The sequence below is a fragment of the Neomonachus schauinslandi genome, chromosome 12 (genome assembly GCF_002201575.2).
Source record: "Neomonachus schauinslandi chromosome 12, ASM220157v2, whole genome shotgun sequence".
Taxonomy (NCBI): Eukaryota; Metazoa; Chordata; class Mammalia; order Carnivora; family Phocidae; genus Neomonachus; species Neomonachus schauinslandi.
The window spans coordinates 105,762,017-105,783,122 of NC_058414.1; positions in this window are offsets into that span (position 1 = coordinate 105,762,017).

Sequence of the window (21,106 nt, forward strand, 5' to 3'; positions counted from 1 at the left end):
TGGACACTGAGTGCCAGGGAGACCAGGTACAAAGTATCCTGCAATGCACACAACAGTTCCTTACCACAAAGAACGCCCCTGACAAAACTGGCAACAAAATGGCTTGGGACTACCTGTTCACAGTTAGAAACATGTGTTTCTAGGGTGATGATGGTGTGGGCTGAGTAAAGGGTGTCAGAGGTTTTGAGGCCCATCTGACGTGTTTTTTACAAAGGCAGCCCTGGCCACAGCGTGGAGAGAAGTTACATACACAGGGAGCTCTGCATCATTAGCAGAAGTCAGGATTTGAAATACTGTGTTGCCTTTCAAAATGGTTTGTGTCTGTTTTTTAGGGAGAAGAGAAGAAAATGAACAAGTCTGAAGGACAACAGAATAAAGATCTCCTGTTTTTAACCACATATTCAGCAGAAATGAGAATTAAGAAGTAAACTGGTAAATGGAACTTAGTTTAAAAGTTTTCTTCTAGAATGAAGGGGAAGGATCATTGATTACTCCAGTGCCCTTGAATAATTGATAATATCTCCCCAGGAGCAGCGGATAGACCACAGGACAGGGAGGGTTTTTCTAAGTTCACCCTTTTATAACACAAAACCGGAGGTGTTAATGGAAATACCAAACATTTCTGTCCTTGTCCTTTCATTACAATAGTGTTGCATAATCTCTGTCCTTCAGTCTTCCCCATAGTTTTCATCTATTCTGTGGGTCCTTTCTGTAATTCCACATGTACTTTGGAAAGGGGGTGAGGGGACAGGGGCCAGTGTATGAGTTTTGCGCTGAGCACAGAGCGCTCCCCAGGGTTGCACCATGCTGCCTGAGGTGACGCTTCCCCCGATGTCACGTAATAGCAGCAAAGGAAAACTTCTCTCTCTGACTCAAGCACCCAACTATTATTTTTAACCTGTGGTAGCTGGGGAAAAAGAGCCTTGGGAGCCTAGGTTTTACCAAAGCCCTGTCACATGACCCTGCATGATCATTTTACCTCTTGGGACACAAGCTTCTCATTTGTAAAATGAGTTAGTGAACAGGCTAATGGACTATTCTGACTGCATCTAACACTCTGAAAGCAAGCTAAATTGATATTTAAAAATTAGAGTTAGCTGCATATTCATATTTATTGCAGTCTTTAAAAGACCAAAATGAGGCTTTTTACCTACTCTGCTGTCAAAGCTGGAGATAATTTCCTTTCTTATATATTAGGCATCTGTAGAAAAAGCTCGGAGCTGGTTTTACACCTGGAACCTGTGAAAACAGTCTGTTACTGTGGCTGGTCTTACCCTCACCTGCAAACCAGAGTCAGTTCTTTATCTGAAAGAGAAAAGCATCACAGTGACCATTCACTTACCCGGAGATGACCTTTCCAGGAGAATTGCTGCTGTGTGGCAAATGCCAACGGCAGGAAAGCTGGTAAACGCCCTCCCTGTAGCGCTGCTGGGGCCGCGCTCAGGTCGCCTGTTCCGTTTTAACTGGATCTGAAGCTTGCTTATCTGACTCTCTGGTGGTTAAGTTCAAAGCAGTTTAGAACCTTTGAGTCAAGTTTACAAACAACCATAACAAATTAGAGGAGCAGATATTACATTAAAAAATGACACAGGAACTAAAAGATAATGCTGGTGGGTGTCATCGTAGGTGACATCATGCGATGGTCACGAAGGCATGGCTGAAGAACTGAGAAAATGTTATGCGCATGGTACGTTTAGAAAGCTGAGAAGTGAGAACCTTTTTTTAAAAAGATGGTTAAGGTGCCCTCAAACCGTAGGCTTCGGCAGGTCAGTAAGACATTTACTCCTTTACTTCCTGACTCCTGCTAATGGCTAAGGCTGGGCAGGCGAGGCCGAGTAGTCCTGTTTAGGAAGGCAAGGAGGAAAAACTGCTCTCTGAACTCCAAAGGACCCAGGAGGGGCTGAAAGGCAAGATGCTGCCAAGCTAAGGTCCTTGGGTCAGGGGCATCTTACATCTGTTTTAGAGTTGTTTAAAACATATTTGTATTTTACTGTTCAGTTGGCATCAAAATGCATATATGGAGATGTGTGGTTACAGTTGTGCATTACTATCAAAACAATTTAAAAATGGGCTGGACTGCTTTCTGAATGGCCATGTCCCGGGCCTGGGCAGCCTGGGAGCCCCTGTCTCTGTCAGGGCATGATGGACCTGCCTACCTCATTGCATGCGTGCCAGGTCAACATTTTGTCCTTGATTAAAGAAGGTTGGACTCATTTTCTTAATTTCCAGAGGGGGAAAAGCTGACTCACACAGTCTAGAGGGGTCCTTAACTTGGGCATTTTGGTTTGGTGGGGACCCCTAGTCCTGCTGCTAGGTGGCCTCTGTATACTAGAGATTCGAGGCCTGGACCAGCCCTGCCTGAGTGGGCCTTTATGAGGCTACCAGGGTCTAAAGAGCATCTGATGGGTGTCAGATGGCTGCATATTGATGATCTTCAAACCACAGATCCAAGTTTTTGAGCTATTTCGACAGCTTAATTGATTTAGTTGATTCTTGTGTCATTAGCCAGAAAGATGGCCAAATAAGCCATTTCTTAACCATAAACTACTAGGGGACACAGCCAGGAGTGACCCCAGGACCCTACTCACCCACCATCCATTAGTCCTTTCCGACTTCACAGCTGGTGCCTGGAGCTCCTTGGGCAGGGTTTGGGCTTCTAGCCCAAGGTCAGCACTCAGAAGCTAGGAGGGGAGGGGGAGCTTTATATTGGATAGTAGGGGAGGATTGTGCAGAAAAAATGGGGAGTGAGCCAGGGAAGAGTGGGGAGAAGATGAGGAGATAAAGGATCTGAGGATAAATTTGTCAACTTTGACTTCAAAGTTTTGCTGTGACTTTACTCTCAATTGAGCTAGTTTTGTGATTGCTAATTTTGTACACTAAAATACAGAGCTCTAATCTGGGTCTTTTGTATTTTTTTTCTATTTCTGTGTATTTTTGCTAAAGTTTCTAAACAATTACTTTATAAACAAAAATTAAAAGTTATTTTTGAAGTTTTCAATAGAACAATATATGTATACCTGTAGAAATACATTTTGTTTGGTTTGATTTTTTTACTTAGTTTCTACCTATATTAAGTTTCATAATATTTATACACTTGTTAATACATCTACTGTGCCGTGCACCAAGCCAGGTGCTGGGAGATATGAATCACCAGAGGCCTGTCTCTGCCTATCAGGGACCGGCACTTCAGGGGCTAGCTCAGCCTTTTAGGAAACAACATGCATGCACACACTTGTACATATACAACATGCCTCATTGGGAAGATGCACAATTTTATCCCTCATTTTAGTGCTGAGATTTTCAGAAGATTCTGGGACTTCCTATTTCCAGCTGACACGATGCTCTTCAGCCCCAATTTGTAGGAAACAGGGACTTGCATGCTTTCCCTGGAAGAGGGTCAAAGAATAAAAGTGTCAGAAGGCAAGACCCATCTTCCAGGTATTTAATTATTCCATTAGTGACAAATTTTGAATTTAAAAGTATCAGATGAAGAATTTCCTACACAAATGGATCAGAGACAACAAATACAAGCTTTTCAGGCAGGAAGCAACTGGCGGTGCATTTTCCAGAACCACCTCTGTTTCCTTGCCTTCTCTAGCTCATGATGATACAGCTAGGTGCCAGCAAAGCTGTATCACCAGAAATACACAAGTTTCTGGATTCAGCTAAATGGTGCACATGTGTTCTTTGAAGCACCTTTTCCCTCTTTACTCTCCAAAGCTCAGTCATAAGTTGCACAATGTGTGTTTTACGTATGTGTCCACCAGTAGAACCAGAGCTAGAACATTTCCAGAAACCAGGGGCCTCCGTGGCACCCCCTCCCCATCACGGTCCTATTTCACCACCCAGCTTAGTTGTGTCAAAGCTACAGTGTGGCAGTGAGGAGAATACTGGTTGGGCCTGGTCTGACTGACCGTCCAGTGCCGAGTCCATGGCTGGAGCCTCTGTCACTCATTTTGATATTTCCTCACATGCTGATGTGTATGGAGCAGTCTGTTTGGTGGCTTCACTCTCCAGTTGGGTTGTAAACTCGTCAAGTTTAGGCCATGACCCACATTTCTGTCGTCCCTGTGGTGCCAGGTAGAACCTTCAATATGGCCATATTTGCTGCGAATTAATCTGCAACATTCCACCACCTACCAGCCTGTCTTCAGATGATCACAAAGATGGAAAACCTAATTGTCCGACGGACTCCTCACTAACGAGCAAGTATTTAGTTAGCACCCAGTATGTGTGAAAGACATCACTGAGAACCAGAGACTTGCTGCCAGCCCCACAGGGCTTGCCGTCTTCAGGGGAGGACAGACGTCCAGTAATTGCAGGAAAACCACACTTTGCTCTAGTAACTTAATGAGCCTGTTACACAGAATGAATAGCTAGAGAGGTGGGTAGATAATAAACGAAATAAGTATTGAGCTTTAATTCAAATGTCTTTATGGGTCAATATAACAGTTAAATGCATCAACCTGGACACCTTGTGACTACAGAAAGGGAAGATTTGCAACCCACAAATCAGCCCATATTTCTCCTGAAAAATGTTCCTTCTTATAATTGAGAGCACTTTAGCTGATTACTTAAAATGTCTCATCCTTCAAACAGGTCATATCCTGCTTTAATTTTCTTTATGGAGTGTACTGTCCTTCCAGCTTGTCGAATATGTTTGAGAGGATTAAAAATAGAATGTGCAGAAACTGGAAGAGTTCCTGAAAAAGCAAAATGCAGAGAGGATGATTAAATTGCCCTTGTGTTGATTTTCCCACGCTGTCCGTAGGAGGCAGGCAGGGGAAAGGTAATTTGGTTTGTTGCTCTGGAGGCACTGTCTGTGGGTGGCTATAGTTGGATTGTACGAGATTGGTGGACTCCATGCTGCTGTCACCTGTCTCAGGCCCCCTCAGGAACTCTGCAGCGGCACCCCCAGATAATTAGCCACAGGGGCTGAAGGACCATCACGCCCTTGGTGCAGACCCCTGCTGGCTGATGGATGGGGTGCTTTCTGGAGAGCGCAGGATTCCGGACCGACCTCCCTGACCCCATACTGCCTGCTCCCCTGACCATGGGGCATGAGGGCCTGGAGGACAGTCACAACTGTCCAAGATTTCATCTCCTCTGCTGTTGCCATCTGAGACTGGCTGGTTGCAGCTTCTGGGAAGGCTGTGTTGAATGGATTTGAAGACCCACCCCAGGACAGCGCTGAATTACCAATTTCTGCTCCGGGCAAGAAGGAGTGGCAGCATGCGTGCTCACAGATGTCATTCATGGGGACTTTTGACTCCAGCACCTCAGCTCCAGGAACGTGCAGAGCAGGGCAGCACCCTTCCGAGAGGGGACTGTCCTCCCCAGCCACCTGCCGCCTCTCCCAGGCCCCTCCCCTGGGCCCTGCCCGAGAGCCAGAAGGTCAGGCACTGTGCACAAATAGTTTATTAAACCCCATTACACCCTATCAAGTAAATGTTACTAGTATTTCTGTTTTAGTGACAAGGAAACTGAGAAGAGAGTAAGAAACTGAGATATTAGGTGGTAGAGCCTGATACAGAGTCCCAATCCCCTCATTTCAGGGACTATGACTTTAATGTCTACCTCATACTCCCTCCTTGTTTTAAGATGTCTCTTTTCTGGGTTCAGAAAGGCAAGAGCTAGTAATCTAACACGGCGGCAGCTGAACTTCTGTCCTCTGACAGACCAGAGCGAGGCTGGGGGCCTGGACAGGAGCTGATCCTGGCGGCCAGCAGGCTCATCCAGCCACTTTTGAGTAAATGTGGAACAGACTAACTGTAGAGGGGCACCTCCCAGCCAGGCCCTGGTCTTGTCTGTTCTCAGGAGAGAGAATCCCGGTACTCCACATTCAAGTCCTTGCCTGGTCATCAGAGAAGAAAACCTCAGTTATCCAGAGACCATCATTATACTTTAGAAAACACGTCATTTGTTCATCTAGAGACAAGGCCCAGCCCAGTCTGTTACCAATACCATAAACCTGTTTTGTTTCCTTCCTCCCTCCCTCCCTCCTTCCCTCTCTCCTTCCTTTCCCCCTTCCTTCCTTCCTTCCTTTCCCCTCTTCCCCCTTACCCCCTTCCCACTGCCCCCCTTTCCCCTTCCTTGTCTTGAAGAAAAAGACTATTTTTAAAAAGAACCATTGATTTCATAGGCACCCAAATGGATGAACCAGCCTGTGGCAAGCCCCTTAATTTCAGGAAAGGGAATCAGAGTAAATTAAGGATAGATTTAGGAGATTAAAGAAGTCCATTAAAAACAGGTTGATATGACCTTTATTAATGCAGTTTCACATTCTCTTCTCTTTGAATAAAAAATATTTCTTTCAATATTTCCATTTCCTGACAGTTCTTTATGAACCGAAGCAGATAATGGTGTACACTGAAGTCCATTTGGGGAAAGACTAAGATCTCTAACATTTAACTTTTTGGATTCTTTTCAACCAGTTGGTGGATTTTCTTTTATATTTTAGACATTTCACATGACTTCAAGGGGCAGCGAAAATGCTACAAAACCAAAAGCCAATCAAAATACTCCTTGAAGAAAATAGCAGGCACCATTTCTCAGCAGCTCTGTTCTTGGCTCCATCAGTGGGGAGTTACAGCTTTCTTTCCATATCACAAATAACTGTGAGGCCAACTCTGAGCAAGGGGCTTAGTCGGGAGGTGCTGAACTGCTGGGAGGGGGCAGTGGGCACCAGAGACGGGGAAGAGAAGGTCATTTACAAGCAGATCACTGCCGTGGACAACTGGGGCTCAGTCCCACTGGGCGTCTCTGGGAGGTGATACAGAACATGCCTCAGAATTGTCTCATCCGAGGGATGTGGATGCCAAGTATTCACCTTCCAGGTCCCATGGGCCAGTGGTGCTCCTGGGGTGGTAGCTCCCCACTAGAGTCCCAAGTGAAGACTTGGAATTTCTTGAGGCAGACATGCCCTGGAGAGGTGAATGCTGAGGGCGTGTGGGGGACACGATGGTGTTTACTACCCAGCATGTGCTCAGAACATCAGAATTGTTTCTACGTTACATTTGAAAATCAAAATAGATTCTTTTTTCCCGTTAGCATTTTTTCTTTCGTCGCGAATCTGTTTAAAACTAAAATGAAGTGGAGACAATCACTCAGGTGTTTTAGACAGTACCTCTGGACTCCTGAGGTAAAAAAATTAATTTATTTTGGTTCAGATGAAATCCTTTCCTTTATGTCTCATTTACTGGGGGATAGTCTGCCTTTTTTCTCCCCTTTGGGGTCTTCCTCCCTTCACAGCCCCTTCGGTTTCACACAACAAGGTTAAACTGTTAGGACTCAGTGAAGGCCTTCTCACAAGCTCAAGTTTTATTTATTTCCAGTAGGGAGAGACATTTTGAAAAGAAATTATTATTCTTTTCTGTTTGAGCTTGCAGCCAAAACAGTTGAGACATCAAACGCATGCTATATGCAGAACAGGGCCCTCCTTGTGGTATGTCTGGCAAGGAGAGGGGCCAAGGGGAAAAGACCAAGAAGTAGAAGCAACTGTTCTGAAAGTTACATCTTTCTGGCCAATATCCATAAGATGTTTGGGCGGCTGGACTGTGCAGGAATGTGGCTGTTGGCCCTAGGAGATTTATTGTTGTCCATTCCTGGCATTGTCACATCCTGGGATACATATTGGGGAAACATCTAGTAAATGAAACCAATGTGATGCTAAGCCTGGTACTTAAGTATGATTTTCTCCTAGTGGAGATGGATTTGCACTATGCCAAATATATTCCTTCACCTTGCCCTTCTTATGGCATTGGCTATCACATCGGATGTCACTGAGAGTCATTTATAAAGATTTTTCTCAGGGAGACTATAATCTACAGAGTTGGCAATAGGGAAGATCATCCAGTTTGCACTGCTTTGGCAGTAGAACATAGTTTTCGACCCAGAGCATAAACCTAGGTTTACCCCAACTCTGTCTGGTCCCTGTGTGTCATCTTCCTGAGGTTTCTCAACCTCTAGAAGGCAGAGGAGGTCCTTGGCAGCACCATGAAATAATAATAGTGTCATCGACACAGGTTAGTGTGAAGACTAAATGAGATGAAACATCCAGAACATCCAGAACATCCAGAACGGGGCCAGGCACAGTGCCAGCACTCAGTAGCTGTGAGCTGTTTTTGGCGGCAGTGTTGCTTCTGCTCCTGGCACGAGTCAGTTTCTCCTAAAAGGTCTTTGTCTCACCTTCTTTCTTGCTACCTGCTAAGTTCTTCCCTGTGGGCCAGCCAGCCTGGTCTTCCCTGCACCGACCCCCCACTCCCTCAGAGCACTTAACCTTCCCTGTCCTCTTCCCCAAGATCCCTCTACTGGGCAAGCTTCAATCCCACAGAGTATTAAGCTGTTAATGTGTGGTCACAGTTTAATGTGGCAGGCCACTCAGGTGACCCTCTACTGCTGGCTTTTTATATCAGCCTCCAAGGGTTTAACCCAAAGGAGTGACTTAAACAAACAAACAAACAAAGTTACTCAGGGACAGAGAAGGCTAGCCCTCCTAACCCTGCTAATGTGTTTTTTAAATGTTCACCTTGATCTTGATAGACCTCTCTTACTAACCAGCCCACTTACGTCCAACACAGCTTCTACTGAACAGCAAACATCTCAACTTTCAAGCCTCAAGGCCACATGTTATTCCTGGCTGGATGCAATGCCCCTCCTTCGTTCTACAGACTGAAGGACCTTGCTTGAATTGGCGCCTCATGCCTGGGGGGTTGTCAGCAAGTCACTTTGCCTCTCTAGGCCTTGTTAATAAAACAACGGGTTTGACTCTTGGCATTTTCCCTCTTCCTGAGTAACTAGGAGTCCCTAGAAAGCACTATCATCCGGAACCCTCCTCTATGCCAGAAGCTCCCGCACATCAAGCCAAAGAAAATGCTCTGAATCTCCTGTGGATGGACTGACAGGCACAACCAGGATTTATAATTTTATTTTCCAGACAGAAGAAAGTCTAGTTTCTTAACATTTACAGATTTTCAATCCAAAAATGCAGGGAAATCTTCGTTTATTCCAAGGTCATTCATGGGCACAATTTTGAAGCAGGTCATTGGGACTTTTTGTGTTTCTTTCCTTGCTTTTTCCTCTCTGAGCTGTCTGGGGCCCCCAGGGGCACACTTCACTGTCTGAGTGCCCTCGATGCAAGGCATGTTGTCCCCGAGGGAAGCCAACCTGCACATTACACTTTCCCTCTCCCTTCTTTGAGTGTCCTGTCAAAACTCATCTGTCCTGTATCTTATTTTTTTAGAAAATTGTGACCGGCTTGTGAACCCTCTGCAAAAGCAATCATTGCTGAGGTACAAACATCTGATAATGACTTAACACTATAATTTCTGATTAAGCCTCAATTGGCTTTGGCTGCAATGATTTAAAATTTCTCTGCCTTCTTTTTTCTTACCATGTTAATGTAAAGGTAATAGATGCAGATATAATTCTCAGGGGAATTTAGTATTAAACAAGCTGTGGCTGTTTTTAAAATATGACCATAAATTCTCCACATTTTCTCCATTGAGAAGTGAGATCCATGTTTCCTCCCCTTTAATTTGGCTTGTAACTGCTTTGACCAATTGGAGTTAGTGGGAGTGATGTATGTGACCGCTAGGGCCGGGTAATAAAATGCCATGTAGTTTCTCTCTGGTGTTTCCTGTGAGCAAGTTTCTTCTTGGAGCCTAGCTGCCATGCTGTGAGAAGCTCAGGCCACATAGAAATCCACCAGGTCTGGGGCGTCTGGGTGGCTCAGTCGTTAAGCATCTGCCTTTGGCTCAGGTCATGATCCCAGGGTCCTGGGATGGAGCCCTGCATCGGGCTCCCTGCTCCGCAGGAAGCCTGCTTCTCCCTCTCCCACTCCCCCTGCTTGTGTTCCCTCTTTCGCTGTGTCTCTCTCTGTCAAATAAATAAAATCTTAAAAAAAAAAAAGAAAGAAATCTACCACGTTAACCCAGTTTTGGTACCAAATATGTGAATTAAGAAAGCTCCTAATGGTTTCAGCCCACAGACTTTCAAGTCAACCCAAATGCTTGAGTCTTCCCATTGAGGTCCTTCCAGACAGGATGAGCTGAGACTAGTCATACATGCTACACCCTGTCCACAGTCTGAACCACAGAACGGCTGAGCAAAAGAAAGTGCTTTATTTCACTAAGTTTGGGATAGTGACTCAGCAAAAGAAAACTGAACCTTAAGTCTAAACTTGAATCATGGGTAAAGCAAGTCATCCTTGAACTTAAACATTTCGGAAAATTTGGGGTGCTTGGGTGGCTCAGATGGTTAAGCGTCTGCCTTCGGCTCAGGTCATGATCCCAGGGTCCTGGGATCGAGCCCCACATCCGGCTCCCTGCTCTGCGGGAAGCTCGCTTCTCCCTCTCCCACTCCCCCTGCTTGTGTTCCCTCTCTCGCTGTGTCTCTCTCTGTCAAATAAATAAATAAAATCTTAAAAAAAAAACAAAATATTTGGGAAAAGTTTTACATTTCCTGGAAGGAACCCATCTATCATTTCTCATGGAATCATTGATTCCTAGAGTCTGGGACATGCCAGTTCTGAAATAAATACTTGACAGAATCATAAAGCAAATATGACTAAGGGGGTTTAAAAACAGCCTTTTACAAAAAAAAAAAAAAAAAAGTGACATATCTACCCAGAGGTGAAACTTAGGTAACGAGGCTAGAAGTTTGAAACAATGTGGGGAACATCTAGGTAGAGATAACAGAAGCTGCACATTGGGGGTCAGTTGGCTGGGAGACAGACTTCAGAGAATCAGTTCAGCCAAAGCACTAAACAATAAACAACTTAGCAAACAACAACCCCAGGGAGGGGGAAATCAGTATTGAGTGTTGCTATGATACAGTGTTTAAAACTTTTTAAAACAAAAATTCAATTTTTAACAAAAAAATTGTGACATATGCAAAGAAACAGGAAAGTGTGACCCATACACAAGGCTACTAAAACAGGTAATAGAAACTGCCTTTGAAGGGGCCCAGATGGTAGACTTAGAAAGGCTTCAATGCAGCTATTATAAAGATGTTCAAAGAACTGAATGAAACCATACTTAAAGAATTCCAGGAAATATTACAACAAAGTCTCATTAAATCGGGAATATGAACAAAGAGAGAAATTATTGGAAAGAATGAAATAAAAATTCTGGAGATGAAATTACAATAACCCAAATGAAAACTTTACTAGAGAGTCTCAATAGTAGATCTGAGCTGGCAGAATAAAGAACCACCACACTTGAAGAAAGGTCACTAGAGATTATATAACTGCAGAAGAGAGGGGGGAAATGAAAAAAAATAAACAGAGCTGCAGAGAAATTGGGGCTCCATTAAGTGCACCAACATACATGCAATGAGATTACCAGAGAAGAGAAAGAGAAAGGAAATGAGAAAATATTTAAAGAAATAATAATTGACAACTTTCCAAACATGATGAAAAATATTAATCTACCTATCCAAAAAATTAAAGGAAATGAAAGAAGGATAAAAGCCAAGTGATCCACACCTAGACACATCACAGCCAGAATACTGACAACCAAAGGCAACAAAATCTTGAAAGCAGTTAGAGAAAAATGACTCATCATGAACAATGCAACCCCAGTAAAACTAATAGTTGACTTCTCTCAGAAACAATAGAGGCCAGAAGGAAACATGATGGCATATTCAAAGCGTGGAAACTAAAAAAAAGTCCAGTAAAACTATCTTTCAAAAATGAAGTCAGGATAAAGACATTGTTGGATAAACAAAAACTGAGAGAATTTGTTGCAAGAAGACCTGTCTACAAGAAATAAGTTCTTCAGGCTGAAAACGAGTGATACTGGATAGTATTTCAAATCCGTACGCACAAAAGAAGCATTAAAAAAAGATAATTATATAGGTAAATACAAAATAGTGTAACATTGCATAGTTCTTCTCTATTCTTCTTTTGACTGATTAAAAATAATTGTATAAAATAATATGAGTATATTATTATATTGTTGAACCAATAACATACTGAAATGTAATCTACTGGACCTTAACCACATTGGACTATGGGGAAGTATGTAGGACAATGCTGTATTGGAGTAAGGAAATGACACCAAACCATAGTTCCAATCTGCAGGAAGAACTTAAGCAAACCAAAAAGAATAAATAAAAAGGATCGTATGACCAACTCTACACATATGTACTTGTATTTCTTTCTTTTCTCAGCTTCAATAAAAAGGCATAAGATTATATAAAGCAATAATTATTAAAATGTACTGCTGGACTTGTAACATATGTATATAATATATATAACACTAATAATCACAAAAAAGGAAAGAATGAAGACATATAGGAAAAAAGTTTCTGTATTTCATTAGAATAAATTCAGTATAAATTAGGATAAATCTGAAACAGATTTTGATGAGTTACAATGTATATTGTAAGCCCTAGAGGAACCATTAAGAAAAGAACACAAAAATTATGTTTTAAAAAATAAAGGAATTGAGGGGTGCCTGGGTGGCTCAGGTGGTTAAGCGTCTGACTCTTGATTTCAGCTTAGGTCATGATCTCAAGGTTGTGAGATTGAGCCCCACATCAGGCTCCATGCTAGGTATGGAGTTCTTGAGATTCTCTCTCCCTCTCCCTCTGCCCCTCCCCTCTTAAAAAATAAATACAAAATAAAGGAATTGAAATGTTACACTCAATGCAAAAGAAGGAAATAAAGGAGGAATATATGAACAAAAAATAGGAAACATAAAAATAAAATGGCAGATGTAAATCCAACTATTAATGATAGCATCAAAATAATTGATAAAAAACAAGATCCAATCATATGCTACCCATAGGAGACACACATTAGATTGAAAAATACAAACAGGTTACAATTAAAAGAATGGTAAAAAATATACCATACAAGAAATATAAAAGAACTGAAGTAGCTCTACCAATATTAGACAAAACAGACTTTAAAACAAACAAAAAGGTTACGAGAGATAAGGAGAAATGTTGTATAATGATTAAAGTGTCAATCAACCAGGAAGACATAGGAATTATAGCATATATTCACATAACAACAGATCTCTAAAATACATTGTATAAAAACTGATAGAACTGAAGGAGGAAATAGACAATTCAAGAATAATAGTTGGGGATTTCAGTATTCCACATTCAACACTGGACAGAACATCCAGGCAGAAGAGCAAAGGAAATAGAAGATTGGAACAACACTGTAAATCAACTAGTCCTGATAGACATCTATAGAATATTCTATCTAACCTCAGCAGAATCCATATTCGTCTCAAGTGAACGTGGAACATTCTCCAGGTTAGACCATATGCTAGGCCATAAAACAAGCCTGGATAAATTTAAAGTGATTGAAATATACAAAACATCTTTTCCAACTACAATGGCATTAAATTAGAAATTAATAACAAGGAAATTTGGGAAATACACAGATGTGTAGAAATGAAAGAACATACTTCTAAACAACCAATAGATCAAGAAAGAAGTCATAAGGGAAATTAGAAATACTTTGAGATAAATGAAAATAAAAACACAAGATACCAAAACATGATAAGCTAAAATATGTCTTAGAGGGAAATTTATAGCTGTAAATGCCTGTAATAAAACAAAGATCACAGATCCATACCTGGCCTTCCACCTTAAGACACAGGGAAAAGAAGAAGAAATAAATGCAAAGCAAGTAGAAGGAAGGAGATAATAAAGATTAGGACAGCACTAGCACTACAGGGAATAGACAATAGCACAGCAATAAAGAAAATAACAAAACCAAGAGTCAGGACTTTGAAAAGACCAACAATGTGACAAATCTTCAGCGGGACTGACTGAGACAAAAAGGAAGAAGACTCAGGTTACTGAAGTCAAAATGAAAGAGGGGACACATTATTGACCTTTCAGAAATAAAATGTAGTGTAAGGAAGTACTATGAGCAAATGTATGCCAACAAACTGAATACTTTAGATGAGGTCTACAAGTTCCTAGAAAGACAAAGTATCACAATTAACTCAGTAAGGATTCTGGGAAGATGGCAGAGTAGGAAGCTCCAAGAATCTGTCTCTCCACACAGACAACTGTACTGACATAATTTGTCTGATGTAACTATTTTGGAACTTTGAAAGCTTGAACATTTTTCTCTTTTTCCCCTTTTGGGGGCCTGACATTCAAAAACAACTGCATATATAGGGAAAATTAGAAAGTGGCCATGCATGCCCAGGGAAAGGCATAGGCTCAGAAAAGATCTGAGATCTCAATTTATGCCTCAGGCTTATCCCTGGCACAGAGACAGCTTACAAAAAAAAAAAAAAAAAAAAAAAAGCAATAAACAAAATAATAACTAAAACAGCAAACCTTAAGGAAGGGGAAAAATCTGATTACCAGATTATTAGATTCAAATTTGCAACTTTCAACAAAAACAACAAAAAATCACAAAGCTTACATAGAAACAAGAAAGTATGGCACATTCAAAGGAAAACGAGTAAATCAACAGTAACAGTCTCTGGATGTACCGTAGCTACCTGATGAGAGATACACCAGAACCAGAATTTAAAACAAGTCTCTTAAATATGCTCAAAGAATGAACAAAGATGTGGAGAAAGTCAAGATCTTACCACTTCTACTCAACATTGTACTTGAGATCCTAACCAGAGCAGTTGGGGAAGAAAAAGGGATAAAAGGCCTTCATAGTGGAAAGGAAGACGTAAAACCATCCTTATCTGTAGAGGACATGATCTTGTATATATAATATCCTAGGAAATCCATGAAAACTATTATAACTAACGAACATGTTCAGCCATGTTGCAGGATACTTAGTTAAGTAGGCTATTGATATACAAAAAAATCAATCATATTTTTATACACCAGCAACAAAAATCCAAAAATGAGTTTAAGAAAACATTTCCACCTCATCATGACCACAGCATCAAAAAGAATAAAACACTTAGGTATAAATTTAACAAAAAAGCGCAACACTTGTACACAGAAAACTAAAACACATTTAAAAAAATTTAAAGACCTAAATAAGTGGGAAGATATGTAATGTTAATATATTGGAACACTTAATATTATTAAGATGACCATACTTCACAAAGTGATCTACAGATAAGGCAATCCTTATAAAAATTCCAGTTGCTTTTTTTTGCGCAGAAATTGAAAAACTGATTTTAAAGTTCATATGGAATGCAAGAGATCAAGAATAACCAAAACAATCTTTTAAAAAGGAGAACAAAGCTGGAGAATTCAAAAACTTACTATAACTACAGTAATCAAGACAGTGTGAATTTGGCTTAAGGATAGATTATCAGTATCAGTGAAATAGAATTGAGAGTCTAAAAGTAAACCCTTACATTTATAGTCAATTCATTTTTTTCAAGGATGTCAAGAAAATTCAATAGGGAAAGAATAATCTTTTGAACAAATAGTTCTGTGACAACTAGATATCCACATGCAAAAGAATGAAGTTGGAATCCTACTTCACAGAATACACAAAGATTAACTCAAAATGGATCATATAGCTAAATGGAAGCTAAAGCTACAAAACTCTTAGAAGGAAATATAACAGTAAATCTCCTTGTTTCTAAAAAAACTAAATAAATGACAAAATAAAAAAGTAGATAAATTAGACTGTTAAAATTTTGTGTGCTACAAACATTACCATAGCGATACCATCAAGACAGCAAAAAGCCTACCCACAGAAAGAGAGAAAATACAAGTCATATATCTTTTCAGGGCCTTATATTTAGAGTATATAAAGAACTCTTACAACACAACAATAAAAAGACAAATAATTTAATAATAGGCAAAGAATTTGAATAGACAATTTTTCACCAAAGATACACAATGTACAATGACCAACCCATGAATGAAAACATGTTCAGTGTTATTAGTCAGTGTTACGGATTGCATGTTTGTGTCCTCCCCAAATTCATATGTTGAAACTGTAACTCCCAGTGGGATGGTATTAGGAGGAAGGGCTTTGGGAGGTGATTAGGTTTAAATGAAGCCTTGAGGATGGACCGTCCCAGATGGGATTAGTGCTCTTATAAGAGGAGAAAGAGGCTAGAACTTCAGGTCATGTGAGGACCCAAATAGATTATCTTTGTTCTATGCATAGCATTTTGAACCTGCATAGCCTAAAAGGGGGACAGAATTTAGAAAATACTTCCTTAATATAGTGGCTTAGTTTGCAAATCTATTATCTTATTTCAATTCTCATTTTTTTCTGATTTACTTATTTTTGTTTATTTTTTAATTTTTAAAAATTTTATTTCCATAGGACACCTGGGTGGCTCAGTCAGTTAAGCAGCTGCCTTCAGCTCAGGTCATGGTCCCAGGGTCCTGGGATCGAGTCCTGCATTGGGCTCCATGCCTGCTTCTCCCTCTGACCCTCCCCCCCACGCTTGTGCTCTCTCTCTCTCTGTCAAATAAATAAAATCTTTTAAAAAACTTTACTTCCAGTGTAAGTAACACGCAGTGTTATATTAGTTTCAGGTGTACAATACAGTGATTCAATAATTCTGTACATTACTCCGTGCTCATCACGATAAATGTACTCTTGATCCCCTTCACCTAGTTCACCAGCAATTCCCATTTTTTGAACTAAAGGAGCTGAATATTTCTTTGTAAAAATTCTACTACTCTCTCCACCATTCCAACACAATCTCTACTGCATGAAGAATGCCTTAGTGTGATTAGGGTAAATATCAGATATTGAAAAAGACATAACAAAATCACAAAAAAATTTCAAGGCATTATCTCTATTATCTCTATACACATACTAATGGGAAAAATCTAGGAGAAACATTTGCTGCCTTTCTCCCCTTCTGAGTTACATATATGTGTGTTAACAGTGGTCTCGTAGTACCTTGTCCCCACTCCAGCCTCGGTTTTCTAATCCTGGTTGTGGATATTTTAGAAAAGACAAAAGCAGGCCAAAGAGGTAGAACTGATCCTCAAATCACACGATGGTTGGGCAATTGCATGGAAGTATAGAGAGGAAGTCTGCAGTGAGATGGCAGGTGAAAGTCTAAATTCTTCGGATTCCTCTTTCCATCCATTGCTTTAGGCTCAAGAGCACGTTGGTGATGCATGAAGATCATGGCAGTTTTTCAGGCACACGTGGCAAATTTCCTTTGGCTTAAGAAGCAAATGCTGGTCTAACGGGAAATGGAGAACTAAACACAGGACAAGGGCATTGATAAAGTAGCTATGGTTGCTTCTTAAGAGTTGATTCATCACTATTTTAGTTGATTCATCAGTGTTTTTTTTTTATAATCTTTTTCTGACTTTTTCATTTTTTTTTAAGATTATTATTATTATTTGAGAGAGAGAGAGAGAAGGGAAGAGAGGGTGAGAGAGCGCACACAAGTGGAGCAGAGTGGCAGAGGGAGAAGCAGACTCCCCGCCGAGCAGGAAGCCCATTGCCGGGATTGATCCCAGGACCCTGGGATCATGACCTGAGCCTAAGGCAGAGGCTTAACTGACTGAGCCATCCGGGCTCCCCTCATTTTTTCTTTTAATCCAAACAAATCTCAAAATATCCCCTCTTCTATCAAATGTCTGTCATGTCTGAGGTTCACATGAACAATCACAAGGGGTGCCGTAGCTCTCACTGTGCCCTCTGTCGAAGGGGGCAGATGCACACACGACAATCACGGCGTTAGTAGCATACTGCACCCTCACACCAGGCATAACCTGTAGCTTATGGTGGAAGGGAGGGGAAGCTGAATGGGAGGAAATCAGAGAGGGAGACAAACCATGAGATACTCTTACCTCTAGGAAATAGGGTTGCTGGAGGGGGAGGAGGTGGTGGGATGGGGTAAATGGGGATGGACATGAAGGAGGGCACGTGATGTGATGAGCACTGGGTGTTATACGCAACTGATGAATCACTGAACGCTACATCAGAAACTAATGATGTGCTATATGTTGGCTAATTGAATTTAAATTAAAAAAAAAAAAAGAAAAACACCTTGAAGCTTATGGTAGAAACTCTACATGGTCCCATGATTTATATGCAGATCTTTCTTCCTTAGATTAATTAGCAGAGAGTAATCCACAAGGGAATGGACAGTGAAGAGAGACAAAGTGGGGGAAGGAGAAGGGAAACAATTTTGCTAATTGCAATGTGTTTAGAGAAGCATGATCACCAGTGTTTAAGCTGAACACACTGCAAGTACAGACTCTTGAGACAACTCAAGTTACCTACTCAGAAGAAGAGAAGCCTTAGTTAAGGGGCATGATGGTTAATTTTATGTGCCAACTTGCCTGGGCCACAGGGTTCCCAGACATTTGATCAAACATTATTTTGGGTGTTTCTGTGAGGGTGTTTTGAATGAGATTAACATTTAAATTGGTGGACTCTGAATAAAACAGAGTGGTCTCCATAATGTGGTGGACCTCATCCAATCGGTTGGGTTTGCCAGTCTCCATAACCACATGGCCCAATTCCTTATAATAAATCTTTTTCTCCATATATGCAATGTCCTATTGGTTCTGTTTCTCTGAAAAACCCTGATACGAGGGGCACTAATGATTTGTTTTCAAGCTGTCATTTTAAGTGGTCAGATTGAAAGGGATTCAATTCATTTGGTGCAGCATAAGAAGGCAAGTCAGGGAACATGGTGGAATCACATTTCAGGGACCCCCATGCTCTGAGTGTCTTCTTCCAAATTTTCTAAGTCCTCTTTGGTGGTTCAGGCGGGTGCCTTGAGCCCAAACAGGACCGTCATGGATCTGGGTCCTCACCTTCCCCTTCAAGGCACTCTCTAACTTACTACCACAACCCCTTCCCCCTGACCCCAAAATACAAACCCACGTTGACTAGATGCTGAGGATCTTTGAAATTTGAGTTTGTGGGTTTTGCTGGGTCCCTGAGGCCAGGCCCTGGTTCTAGGGAGGTGACCTGGGAAGCAGATTGCTCCTGTATGCTTCCTTTTGTTATCTTGACTCGACATAAACATGAAAGCCCCATACTGATGCATCTTCTGTACTCCAGATATACAATTAAACACACAAATGCCCACTGGCTTGCCAATAAAACGTGAAGCCAGGCCTGCCCATCCCATAAACTTCTGTACAAAGGCAATGCAAATAATTGAAACTACTGCTGGAAACCCAGGGACAAGAGCTCAGCTGACAGCTTGAGGAGCTTCATGGGGTAGAATCTTATTGGTGAAGTACCACTAGTATTTGTTGATGTGGCCTTGTTAGTTATTAGAGAAACCATTTTGTCTCAGTAAAATCTCAGTTCCCCTGGTGACACAGGAATTCTGAGTAGATAAAGGACCTCATTTCTGAAGACCAGTCATCAGCCCCAACACATCTAGTCACTGCCCTGCCATTCATAAGACACACTTCTGCCCCAGGAGCCCCTGTTGCCCAGGCAATTTGCGTTCCAGTGTCCGCGTGTTCAATGCACCCTCTTCCACCCTACCTGGGATAATTTTGTACTCTGATGACACTTCCAGCTGATGAGGTTGTCCTTGATATTGTTTTTAAATTCATTTTTTCCCATAACCATGGAAATAATAAATGTTCACTGCAGAAAACTTGGTAGACACAAAGAAAATAAAAATTTCCTGAATTTCTATCTTTCAGGGATCATCTCTGTAATGTTTTGATCTATATTTTTCCCATCTTTTCATATATATGCTCACTATAATTCAATGTGCATATAATTATTAGGGGCCTATTATGTGTAATGGACAATCTGAAGGTGTGGGAAACACAATCAAGTTCCTCAAAGGAACTTAAATAAATCTAGCTGAAAGACATCACGTGCCTATATTCTTTCATTTTACAAGCATTTATCCTTTAGGTGAGTGTCCTCAAGTAGCTCAGGGTTTGGGGTGATGGTGGATGTAGCAATAGGATAATGGGATGTGTGTGCAAGGTGTTGTGAGTCCATATAACAGGTGTGCTACCAAAAGCACGTTTCATGTGGATAACAGAATGAATTTTTTTCCCTGTAGTTATACTGCTCTACAGTGTTAAACTATAGTCTAAGGTAATCATGCAAGGGATGTCACATGGCCAAATGTTATTAACTGACAAATAGATGATAAACATAGTACTTAATTAAAGCTGAGATTGAGATTTTTAACAAGGGCCTCCAGGAGGTGAAAAGGCAGAAATTGCCAAGTGAATAAGGAAAAGTAAATGGGAAATGCATCGTGATATTTTGTTTAAATGTAACTAACCCTAAGAAGAACTATGAAGTTCTTGGTCATTCACCGCTTCTTAGGGTTTATTTAACCGGCTAAAGAAAGGCTCCAGCTGGTATCTCTGATAGGTTGGAAAGATCAAGAGTGAGGGACAGCTGGGAAGGTGGGGTTTCTGGGGAGTGGGAGTTTGAGGAGAGGGGGAGAAACACAAGGAGGACTTGGGATGCTGAGACCCCTGGGTCAACCTTACCTAAATGCTTGTTCCAAGGTGTTTGCCTAACAATATAAGGCTATGAAACAACAAATCAGTGTTTAAAAAATTCCTGAAAACTTTATTTTGGTGAGCAGTGTGTCCATCTGGGCAAGCAGCTTTCCAATTTATAGGTTGTTCACTTAGACAAACATCAGAATTCCTTTCAAGACCCTTGCTTTGCTGTGGACATGGCTCCTAAGGTAGCATAAAATAAAATTCCTCAATTTCAATCAGTTCTCAGCCTTGGAAGGTGTACTTTAAACCACTTGAGTGTAGATCAAAACCCCATGAACCCTCTTCTGACTTCCTACCTCTGAAGTACTACAATGTCTCCTGCTTCTGTCCAGCTGGTGTTTCCCTTCACTGCATGAAGTCTGATACATTCACTCTGGCTTGATCACCAGGTTTCTTGTGGTACTTTGGAGAGTTGGCACTTGACAATCCTCAAGTTCTCAATCCCCTTGTTGTCATGACCCAAGGCCCTTGACTCAGAAGTAATGAGACTCACAATGAGATAAGTCTTGCAATAAGCCTGAACTCCCGAATGCTGAGTGAGAGGGCCTCACTTCTTAGGACTCTTTTCACTATACAATCAGATTTTAAACTCTTCATTGGTGGAGCCTTGTATCTTTACTAATAATACTACATCTGTCTTTCTCCTCCTTGTCACTTCTTGTGTGTCTATAAAGAGGACATCCATAGGGAGAGGATGGACATACACCTGATA